This window comes from Pelophylax lessonae, assembly GCF_965119305.1.
Source record: "Pelophylax lessonae genome assembly, chromosome: 3".
In the NCBI taxonomy this organism is placed as follows: Eukaryota; Metazoa; Chordata; class Amphibia; order Anura; family Ranidae; genus Pelophylax; species Pelophylax lessonae.
Window position 1 is genome coordinate 621,105,719 of NC_138770.1, and position 11,416 is coordinate 621,117,134.

Here is an 11,416-nt window from a genome sequence, read left to right on the forward strand (position 1 = left end):
AGTGTTAGCTTGTTTTTGTGGCATTTGTTTTGATTATTTGTACCCTGCACACCCAGTTGTCTTTTTTTTTTATGTGGAAAACAAGATAAATGCTTATCATCAATGTGAAGGGACATACATGCTCCCATTGAGTAGTAGGTAATCACCTCCTTAGGCTAGAGCTTCAAAGATTCTAAGTAGTTCAGTCATGCTGTTAAGTATGCTGAGAGTAACAGTTGATCGCAAACAGATGCAAGAAATAGTTCCCTATGGAGTAATCAACATCAAGTAGCGATAGTAGTGATTAATCTTGCATGACTGCACAATGCATCAATCACGTGTGATATATCTGTAACGTTCATGCGTTTTTGTTAATGGATGGATTTTCAGCTGCAGAATTATCACACTCAGTAGCCTTGTAGAGATACTGTTGAATAAACCTATCCAACTCTCAGGACTTCATCACGGTGTACAGCCTGTTATGCAATATACATATACTCAATCAGATGTTTTAGTGGAGGGATAGAACATATGAGAATGTATAGATGAGAGACAGGTTGTATGGTGATTACTAGGAGTAATATTAGGAGAGTTGCAGGTGATGGTAAAGCAGATAGGTTCTGATGTCTAGTATAGTGCAGATGGTAAGAGGACACAGATGGAGTATACTTAGACAGAGTAACCTAGTGCAAGGATAGTTGAAGGTAGTCCCAAGAGCTAACAGTCTATGCAGATGGTATGGAATAGATTTATAGATAGTCCTGGTAATTGCAGTAGATGACAGTAGGAGATTGGTTAGTAAGGAATCCCCTGTGGGGTACTTATCACTTAGATAGGTTAGTAGTAACAATGTCCATAGATAGAGAGGTGATCCCGTAGGGAGATACGGATCAGCGGCGAGGTTCCGGCGTCACTTCAGCAAAGGAAATGTCAGCAGCTCCGACTTCACAGGAGAAGGTGCGGTGAACATGTGGTTTGAACGAGCGATGAGTAAAAGAAAGCCGGCGATTGAAATAGCCGCTCATAGCGGCGCTCGGCAATGATGTCATCCGGTCTTAAAGGTATATGCGCCTCTTGTTACACAAGATGGGACGCAATTAGCAAAGGAGAAATATGGAACAAGGGTACCAGAGGTACCAGAACATTACAGTACCCCCCCCTTAAGGCCGGTTCCGGAAGGCCTCTAGAACTATTTTTTCTGGATATTTCGAGTGGAAATTGCGAATCAGTCTAGGGGCATGTATATCAGAGGTATCCAGCCAGGTGTCATCTTGGGGCCCATAGTTCTTCCATCGTACAAGATACTGGAGTCTTCTTCTATTGAAACGGGAATCCAAAATTTCTTTTATCTCAAATTCTTCTCCACCTTCCACTTGTACAGGAGGTGGAGGTGAGATAGTAGGCCTTATTCCTTGGTTAGGAACATGGGGCTTCAGTAGAGACACATGGAAGATAGGATGTATCTTGAGGTCTGCTGGTAATGTGAGTTGTACTGCAGCTTTTCCAATAAGCTTCTCTATTGGGAAAGGTCCCAGAAATAGAGGTCCAAGTTTTTTACTAGGGATTTTTAATCTCAGATTTTTTGTAGAAAGCCAAACAAGATCCCCAATGGCATATTGGGGAGAGGGTTTCCTACGGAGGTCGTAGTACCTCTTTTGTTGGCTATGAGCATGTGATATGGTATTGTTGAGTAATCCCAGAGAATCCTTTATCTGGGCAAGATAATCAGATGCCACTGGATTACTTGATGGCAAGATACGTGGTGGAAGGAGTGTGGGATGAAACCCGTAATTTAGGTAAAATGGACTTTGTTTAGTAGTGCTATGAGTCGCGTTGTTATAGGCGAATTCCGCCAGCGGGAGGAGATCTGCCGAATCGTCCTGTAGATACGAAGTATAGCAACGCAGATACTGTTCAATGCACTGGTTAACTCTCTCTGTCTGTCCGTTGGTCTGAGGGTGGTATGGAGAAGTAAGTTTACGCTCTATTCGTAGTATCTGACATAGAGCTAGCCAAAACTTTGAGATGAATTGTGAACCACGGTCAGACAGCAATGTTTTTGGAATACCATGTAACTTAAAGACATGTTTCACAAGTAATTCCGCTGTTTGTTTGGACGAAGGTAGTCTTCGGATAGGAGTAAAATGTGCCATCTTGGTCAGATGGTCCACTGATACCAAGATGGTGTTGAATCCTTTGGAAGGTGGTAGTTCCACTATGAAGTCTAAGGATACCACTTCCCACGGAACCTGGGGTATCGGTAAACTACAAAGTAACCCCGATGGTTTCGTGTTGTCGATTTTAGACCTTGCACAGATATCACAAGATGAAACGAACTTTTTTACGGTTGTCTTCATGTCTGGCCACCAAAACTGCCTAGTAAGTAGATTTAAAGTTTTAGTCATACCCATATGTCCTGCCATAGGTACATCATGCGACAATTCCAAGATCTTGGTTCGCATAGTAGGGGGTATGTATAATTTATCGTTGTAATAGAGGAAGCCTTCTGCGTCAGTAGTTAGTTGTGGTGGAGGTGAGTCCAGTCCTATGCTGTGCAAAATCTCTTCCTTCAGGGAGCGAATGACACCGATAATACGTTCAAGTGGTATTATAGGAACTGAGGGAACCTCGGTAGAATCTTTCTCGGCTAGTCGTGAAAGTGCATCCGCTTTTTTATTTTTGTCTGCGGGCGTATAAGTCACTAAAAAATTAAACCTCAGAAAGAATAACGACCACCGAACCTGCTGGTGGGAAAGAGTTCTATTAGTCTGAAGGTATTGAAGGTTTTTGTGATCAGTATATATCAGGATTGGCAATTGAGTGCCCTCAAGTAGATGTCGCCAATTCTCTAATGCCAGTTTTATGGCTAATAACTCCTTCTCTCCTACTGTGTAGTTCACCTCGGGGCTGCTTAATGACTTTGAGAAGAAAGCAACTGGGTGAAGAGGTGAGGTGTTTGTTGGTCGTTGTGAGAGAACTGCTCCTACTGCCATATTTGACGCATCTACCTCCAAGATGTATTGAAGGGATGGGTCTGGATGGCATAGTATGGGGGCAGTAGTGAAGCTTGATTTCAGCAGACAGAATGCTCCATCTGCTTCTTTTGACCAATTAAATGGTATCTTCGTGCTTGTGAGTTGTGTGAGAGGTTTCACAATCGCAGAGAAGTTCTTAATGAATTTCCTATAGTAGTTAGAGAATCCTAGGAACCTTTGCAATGCTTTGCGAGTGGTTGGCACAGGCCAATCTAGAATGCAGGATATTTTGCTCATGTGCATCTTGATTCCATTTTTTGATATAATATATCCTAGGAATAGTACTTCCTCTTTATGAAACAAACATTTTTTTGATTTAACATATAAGTTATTTGCAAGTATTCTTGACAGCACAAGTCTCACATGTTTTATGTGCTCAGGTAAGGAATGAGAATAGATAAGTATATCGTCCAAATATACTACAACACAAACGTCAAGCAAGTCTCTGAATATCTCATTTATAAACCGTTGGAAGGCTGCGGGAGCATTACATAGCCCAAATGGCATTACAAGGTACTCAAACAGTCCGTATCTGGTTCTGAATGCCGTCTTCCATTCATCCCCTTTACGGATTCGAATTAAATTGTATGCCCCTTTTAGGTCCAATTTTGAAAAGAGAGAAGCTCCACACACCTGTTCGATAAGTTCAGGAATAAGAGGTAAAGGATAACGATCCTTTATTGTAATGGCATTTAATTGTCTGAAATCAATGATAGGCCTAAGGCTAGAATCCTTATTGCGGACAAAGAAGAGTCCAGCAGCAGTGGAGGAAGTAGAAGGTCGGATGAATCCTTTTGCCAAGTTCTCATCCAGATACTCCTTAAGATGAGAGAGTTCATCCTGTGAGAGAGGATAAACATGTCCGAAGGGCAACTTGCTATTAGGGAGTAGATCGATACAACAATCATAGTCCCTATGAGGAGATAGCATTTGAGCGTTGTTTTCAAGGAAAACCTCCGATAAGTCCTGATAACACTTGGGTATAATGTCATCCGGCACTACAGACAGGATCCTATCATATGTGGGGAGATTACACGTCGTTTTACAATAGTGAGAAGAGAACGCTAGCGTTCTTGTTTTCCAATCGATGATTGGTTGATGTATGTGTAACCAGGGAAGTCCCAAAATGATTGGGAAATGTGGTGATGTTAACACATCGAAGGTGGTGGTCTCCACATGAGACTCGTCAGCAGTTACAAGGAGTGCCTGTGTCTGACTGGTGATAGGACCAGAGGATAGGGGGGTACCGTTAATAAAACTATCGGAGACAGGTTTGGGTTTTGAAACAATAGGTATTTTATTAAGGGAGACAAAACAAATGTCAATGTAGTTTCCACAAGATCCTGTGTCGATCATAGCCTTGGTGGTGATCCTAGTTTGGTCCCACTGCAATGTTAAATGAACAAAAAGATAAGGATTAGAAAAGGAAGTTGTGAGTCCGCCTAGCAAGACATTTGAACACTCACCCTCTTTTCTGCGGACAAGGGGACAGCCGCTTATCAAATGATTCGGGGATGTACAGTACATGCAGAGATGTTCGGTCTTCCTCCTGGCACGTTCAGAAAGGGTCAGAGGTGGGCGTATCATTCCTACCTCCATAGGAGTAGGGTCAGCAGGCAACATCCAAGAAGGACTGGAAAATGGTGAGCCCATCTTCTCAGCCATTCTTTCTCGTAGTCGTCTGTCAATATTGATACTGGTCTGTATCAGTCCCTCCAGAGTGCCAGGTAAATCCGCTCGGGCGAGCTCGTCTTTAACGGCCTCAGATAGGCCGAGTCTAAACTGCGTTCTCAAAGATGTGTCGTTCCACCCTGAATCAGGGGACCATCTTTTAAAATTTGCCACGAAATCTTCAACGGGTCTCCTTCCTTGTTTCAAGGCCCGTAACTGGGTATCAGCGGTACTCTGCTTATTGGGGTCTTCATATAAACTAGCGAGTTGTGCTAGGAATAGAGGGTAAGAATTAAGGAGTGGATCATCCTTTTCAAAGAGAGCGTCTGCCCAGGCCCGGGGTTCACCCGTTAAATAGGAGATGATGGTACAAACTTTAATTTGGTCAGTGGTGTAGGTTAGAGGTTTTAACAAAAAAAGCAAACGACATGCGTTTTTAAATTCATGAAATTTGCTCCGATCACCAGAAAACACTAGAGGAGGGTTTATCTTAGGCTCACGGGGCTGAGTAGCAGAAAGCTGTGTGAGACGGCCAACCTGCTGTCTCAAGGTCTGATTTTCGTTTTGTACCTCTGTAAGCGCAAGGATCAATGCATCTACTTGCTGTTTTAATTGTAGTACATGAGTGGGTAATTCTGCTGAATCCATATTTTTTTTTAAGGCTCGTTCAATCTGTAACGTTCATGCGTTTTTGTTAATGGATGGATTTTCAGCTGCAGAATTATCACACTCAGTAGCCTTGTAGAGATACTGTTGAATAAACCTATCCAACTCTCAGGACTTCATCACGGTGTACAGCCTGTTATGCAATATACATATACTCAATCAGATGTTTTAGTGGAGGGATAGAACATATGAGAATGTATAGATGAGAGACAGGTTGTATGGTGATTACTAGGAGTAATATTAGGAGAGTTGCAGGTGATGGTAAAGCAGATAGGTTCTGATGTCTAGTATAGTGCAGATGGTAAGAGGACACAGATGGAGTATACTTAGACAGAGTAACCTAGTGCAAGGATAGTTGAAGGTAGTCCCAAGAGCTAACAGTCTATGCAGATGGTATGGAATAGATAGATAGATAGTCCTGGTAATTGCAGTAGATGACAGTAGGAGATTGGTTAGTAAGGAATCCCCTGTGGGGTACTTATCACTTAGATAGGTTAGTAGTAACAATGTCCATAGATAGAGAGGTGATCCCGTAGCGAGATACGGATCAGCGGCGAGGTTCCGGCGTCAGTTCAGCAAAGGAAATGTCAGCAGCTCCGACTTCACAGGAGAAGGTGCGGTGAACATGTGGTTTGAACGAGCGATGAGTGAGAGAAAGCCGGCGATTGAAATAGCCGCTCATAGCGGCGCTCGGCAATGATGTCATCCAGTCTTAAAGGTATATGCGTCTCTTGTTACACAAGATGGGAAGCAATTAGCAAAGGAGAAATATGGAACAAGGGTACCAGAGGTACCAGAACATTACAATATCGCTGCAATATGTTGCTTGTGTAGCTTTCACCATAGGGAGCCATTTGTTTAGTGATCAATTGTTACTCCTAGTGATACATCCTTACAGATTTTAGTAATAAAATTGAGCTACCCTTGGAGCTTTTTGATGTTGCCACCTACTTTTGAGTGTTCCATCCATAATATACAGTAAATACCAAATACAACATGGGGTGAGAAGAACCTCATAATGGGCACATCAGTTGTGCAAATCCAAAAGCTCAGTGACGAGATCTCATTAATAGGGTCACCCAGAGATGGAAGTACATTTTAGGGAGAAGCCCCTAGCGGATAGTGATTGAACAAGGACCTTGAGGACAAGATCACCAGGAATTAGTTTTATAGCATATAATTGCAGCTCGGTGGTTTTTATGGGGTTTTTAAAAACAGCACCAGGGACAGTACTTAATTTGAATGTAAAGTGTTCCTTGTGGCGGTGGCTGCTATATTTATTGAAATCTTCATTCTTCTGTCCCCAGATACCCCTGCAGCTGTGATCTTTTCCAGGGCTGCAGGGGTTAATATGAGTCCCTGGATCTGTCACAGGCACTTATTAACCGCCTTAGCGGTAAACCCGAGCGTGACTCGGGGTAGGAATTTTCTGCTATTAGCGGTATCCCCGAGTCACGCTCGGGGTCAATGGGCAGAGCGTGCAGACAGCGCAGCGGAGCTTCTCTTACCTTATCCTGGCGATCCAGCGATGAGCTCTCATTGCTGTGACCGCCAGCGAGATCTCCGCCGCTCGTCTGTCGGTAGGAGGACTTCCTAGTTCCGTTCCCTGCAGCAGCAATGCTGCATGGAAGCGGAACTAGGGAGGGAAATTCAAAAAAAAAAAAAAAAAAAAAACGTTGCACATAACACATTTTATATTATATATATGCATATATATATATGCATATATATATATATATATGCATACATATATATATATATATATATATATATATATATATATATATGCATATATATATATATATATATATATATATATATATATATATATATATGCATATATATATATATATACAGTGGGTACGGAAAGTATTCAGACCCCCTTAAATTTTTCACTCTTTGTTATATTGCAGCCATTTGCTAAAATCATTTAGGTTCATTCTTCTTCCTCATGAATGTACACATAGCACCCCATACTGACAGAAAAACACAGAATTGTTGACATTGTTGCAGATTTATTAAAAAAGAAAAACTGAAATATCACATGGTCCTAAGTATTCAGACCCTTTGCTCAGTATTTAGTAGAAGCCCCCTTTTGATCTAATACAGCCAGGAGTCTTTTTGGGAAAGATGCAACAAGTCTTTCACACCTGGATTTGGGGATCCTCTGCCATTCCTCCTTGCAGATCCTCTCCAGTTCTGTCAGGTTGGATGGTAAACGTTGGTGGACAGCCATTTTTAGGTCTCTCCAGAGATGTTCAATTGGGTTTAAGTCAGGGCTCTGGCTGGGCCATTCAAGAACAGTCACAGAGTTGTTGTGAAGCCACTCCTTCGTTATTTTAGCTGTGTGCTTAGGGTCATTGTCTTGTTGGAAGGTAAACCTTCGGCCCAGTCTGAGGTCCAGAGCACTCTGGAGAAGGTTTTTGTCCAGGATATCCCTGTACTTGGCCGCATTCATCTTTCCCTCGATTGCAACCAGTCGTCCTGTCCCTGCAGCTGAAAAACACCCCCACAGCATGATGCTGCCACCACCATGCTTCACTGTTGGGACTGTATTGGACAGGTGATGAGCAGTGCCTGGTTTTCTCCACACATACCACTTAGAATTAAGGCCAAAAAGTTCTATTTTGGTCTCATCAGACCAGAGAATCTTATTTCTCACCATCTTGGAGTCCTTCAGGTGTTTTTTAGCAAACTCCATGCGGGCTTTCATGTGTCTTACACTGAGGAGAGGCTTCCGTCGGGCCACTCTGCCATAAAGCCCCGACTGGTGGAGGGCTGCGGTGATGGTTGACTTTCTACAACTTTCTCCCATCTCCTGACTGCATCTCTGGAGCTCAGCCACAGTGATCTTTGGGTTCTTCTTTTACCTCTCTCACCAAGGCTCTTCTCCCCCGATAGCTCAGTTTGGCCAGACGGCCAGCTCTAGGAAGGGTTCTGGTCGTCCCAAACGTCTTCCATTTGAGTATTATGGAGGCCACTGTGCTCTTAGGAACCTTAAGTGCAGCAGAAATCTTTTTGTAACCTTGGCCAGATCTGTGCCTTGCCACAATTCTGTCTCTGAGCTCTTCAGGCAGTTCCTTTGACCTCATGATTCTCATTTGCTCTGACATGCATTGTGATCTGGAAGGTCTTATATAGACAGGTGTGTGGCTTTCCTAATCAAGTCCAATCAGTATAATCAAACACAGCTGGACTCAAATGAAGGTGTAGAACCATCTCAAGGATGATAAGAAAAAATGGAAAGCACCTGAGTTAAATATATGAGTGTCACAGCCAAGGGTCTGAATACTTAGGACCATGTGATATTTCAGTTTTTCTTTTTTAATAAATCTGCAACAATGTCAACAATTCTGTGTTTTTCCGTCAATATGGGGAGCTGTGTGTACATTCATGAGGAAGAAGAATGAACTTAAATGATTTTAGCAAATGGCTGCAATATAACAAAGAGTGAAAAATTTAAGGGGGTCTGAATACTTTCCGTACCCACTGTATATGCATATATATATATATATATATATGCATATATATATATATATATATATATATATATATATACATATATATGTATATATATATATATATATATATATATATATATATGTATATATATATATACCTATATACACACACACACACACATATATATATATATATATATATATATACATATATATATATATATATATATATAAAATTATATTATTGATTCGATTATAATTCATGCGTTATGCAAATATATATATATCTATATACACACATATATATATATATATCTATATACACACACACATATATATATATATCTATATACACACATATATATATAATATATAGCGCATGAATTATAATCTAATCAATAATATAATTTTATTATATATATTATATATTATATAATAAAATAATATTATTGATTCAATTATAATTCACTTGTTTGTGTTTCAAATTTATCACATCTGGGATGTCTACTAGAGTCTTGTTTTGGTCAGGTTTAAGTCAGTAATTACTAAGAATTGTAGGCCTATAATACATAACGCCAAATTTCCATGAAAAGAATTGTACCGCTTTTGGAACAGAATTCCTGACAGAATCATACCGCCAGGGAGGTTAAAGGTGCTAAATATGCCCACCCTTTCAGCCTCCTCCTCATTCATAGAAGCTTTACCATCAGTTTCAACAATGAAAAGTGATATATGAATGGAGGAAGGGTGGGTGAATGAAAAGTCCACATCCTCCACTCATAGAGTGCTTTTCACTGCAGGAAGCTATAGTACAGCTTTTATGAATGGAGAAGGGGGCAGAAAAGGTGGACATAGTTGCCATCTTTGATGAGTACCTGTTGCAGGTCCAGTGGCTCGTATTACCCCCATGATGATCACAGCTGGAGGGGTATCCAGGGGGACAGAGAAATTAAGGTTTCAAGGAACATAACAGCCACCATCCCAAGGGACACTTCTCATTCATTGTAAGTACCGTTCCTGGTGATGGTTAAAAAATTTAAATATTTCAATAAGCTTTAGCTTTAAAGTATTGATAGCTACAGAAAGGGATCTCAGGAAAGATTTCCTTAAAGCTCAACTGTTAAATATGCAGTCGAAATACATTTGTCTGAACCGTCTTACTTGTCAAATCAATTTTTATTCTGTTCAGCCAGTTTATTGACTCATGTACCCCTACAAGATAGTACACAGTAGTTGGTTAGCTCACGTTTCTCCACTGCAGTTAAGGCACATCCGTCATGAAAGAAATAGGGGATGCTGTGTTGCTGGGCTCCTTCTGAAAATGCTACTTTCCTGACCCTGTTTTTGTGCATTTACAGATCCAGGACAAGCTTTCTGCAAGTTTAAGGCCAACTCCAGCTACACAATAAAACCATATTTATTTACTACTTTATTAATACCTGTAAAAAATGCAGTGGAATGCAATGTGATTTGAGATGAGAGTTAATTTATAGAAAGGGGTCGATGTCAGAACATTGGTTGTACCACATGAACTTCTTTAACACAGCTGGTTAAAAGTTCACTGAAATGCTTTTTTTAACAGCTCAGGTAGTTTTATGGAATATTCAGGGGAGATTTGTCATACTTGTTCCTCTTCACATGGTGTTGCCTGCCAAATCACACAAGGAATTTAGCATAAGTGTGAAGCGTATGTACAACAACCTGTCAGTATGTTATACTCACTGCTGCCATTTACCAGATCTGCTGCAATAGGCACCTGTACTGTGCTGAACAGAATGCTCTGCAGAATGCTGCCATACAGAGGAACGCCTGGCAACCTCTGGAGGAACCCTGGTTGAGAAAGGCTGAGCTAAAGGGTCTGTGCACTGAAAACAGATATTTTGATCTTGTAGATGTTTAAAAGTTAAAGTATAACTGTACCTTCAGTAAAAGTTCTCATTTTAAGAAAAGCAGCCAACCTGGTCTTCTACTCATCTTCATCTTAGGTCCAGAAATATTCACCATGCAGCCCCGCTGGGCACTGCACGGCCTTGCTTCTCAAAACATTCCCATCAGGCCCTCTTCAGCTGTATGCCCTCATTCATTTCTATAGGAAAAGCTGTAGACTGCAGGACTACTGGAGGCAACAATAGGCATGGATGCCAGTAAGAATAAATAGGGCTGCACAATCTTGTTTCTCAAACCATTCCCATCAGGTCCTCTTTCAACTGTGGCCCCATTCCTTTCTGTAGGAAGAGCTGTACTCTGCAGGACTACTGGAGGCCACAATGGGCATGGATGCCAGTAGGAATAAATAGGGCCACACAATCTTGCTTCTGAAACCATTCCCATCAGGTCCTCTTTAAACTGTGGCCCCATTCCTTTCTGTAGGCAGAGCTGTACTCTGCAGGACCACTAGCGGCCACCATGAGTATGGCTCCCAATAGGAATGAATGGGACTGCACAATCTTGCTTCTCAAACCATTCCCATCAGGTCCTTTTTCAACTGTGCCCATTCCTTCTTGTAGGGAGAGCTGAACACTGCAGGACTACTGGAGGCAACAATAGGCATATATGCCAGTAGGAATAAATAGAGCCACACAATCTTGCTTCTCAAACCATTCT